Here is a 1,481-nt window from a genome sequence, read left to right on the forward strand (position 1 = left end):
CTGGTGAGCTGGAATAGTCAGCCAAGCAGTGGTAGGAGAAGCTCCCCAGAGCCTCAACGTCTAGGGTTTCAAATGCTTTGAGGGAAAGGGTCTATGCCTGTGGTATGCTCAGCATGACACTAACTACAGTCTTGTGCTTCCAGAAGTTTCCAACTAAAAAGCAGAACACAGAGCTTGATCTGTGACAACTTTGCTGAATAAATGAATGAAAGAGCAATTGATCGAAGCCCTAGGACTTCTGAGGGATAATTGAAGAAGCAAGAGGGAAGGAACAGCATGTTGCAGAAATATTCCTTGGCTGGATCCTCTTTGAGGATCACACAGGGACTGTGTCTTCACTCCATATTCATTAAGCCTCCATCATATAAAAAAATACTGTGCTGACCGTAGGGAGGGAGGTCTGGAGATGAATCAGACATAGGCTGCAAGCTTCAACACCGCTCACAGCAAAGCTTCTTTGGAACTCACAGCCTAATTATTTACACCATGCCTCAGATCTCCGTCCCTAAACACACATCTACTAAGTCAATCATTGGGCCGAGCCCGTGGCGCACTTGGGAGAGTGCGGCGCTGGGAGTGTGGCAACGCTCCCGCCGTGGGTTCGGATCCTATATAGGACTGGCCAGTGCGCTCACTGGCTGAGTGCCAGTCACGAAAAAGACAAAAAAATAAATAATTAAATAAGTCAATCATTAATTCTGTAAATACTTTGCACCCACTATGTGCTAGATTATGACAGGCACTGGACACAGCATTAAAAAACTGTGTTTTTTTTTTTTAAAGAGCTTATTGTCAAGAAGGAATATAAATAGTCACTATACATTTAGTATACATTTAGTCTAGTACGTAAGTGCTTTCATGGCATGCTGTGCAGAGTACAGGGAGAATTTAAGAAAAAGATCACCTAAGCTGTGCAGAGGAGCGGAGGCCGACCTCACGGAGGAATAAGTGTTTGAGTGGAGTCTGGAGGGGGCTGTCGGGGGCAGGGTGTGGCAAGTGGGAACAATGTGCAGGCAGATGGAATGGAATGTGCAAAGTCTGGAAGCATGAGAGGATGTAGGAACATGTTCTGAGAGCTATAAATAATTGAGTATTACTTGAGCACAAAGTTCTAAAGGGGGACTAGAAGAAGATGACATTGGCAAGATCAGCAGGAGCCCAATCATGAATGACCCTGGGTGCCATGCCCACGGGACAGAGTGTGTCTTGCTGATGATTGAGGGGCCACTGAGGAACACTGTGTGGTGGAATGACAGGATCATATTTGTGGATAGAAAAGAACATTCTATCAGCTGCATGAAGGATGGGGGGGTAACTGAGGCAGGAGGCAGAGAATCCAAATAGGAGGCCTTTGCAAGGGTCCAGGTTGGAGACCATAAGAGCCTTATTTAGGGCCCAGACAGTGCAGAAGGAAGGACGGGCAGAGACTGGAAAACTCCTTACAAACTAGAGTCTTGGTTACCAATTAGACGCGGGTGAGG

Source organism: Cynocephalus volans, chromosome 4 (assembly GCF_027409185.1).
Source record: "Cynocephalus volans isolate mCynVol1 chromosome 4, mCynVol1.pri, whole genome shotgun sequence".
Lineage (NCBI taxonomy): Eukaryota > Metazoa > Chordata > Mammalia > Dermoptera > Cynocephalidae > Cynocephalus > Cynocephalus volans.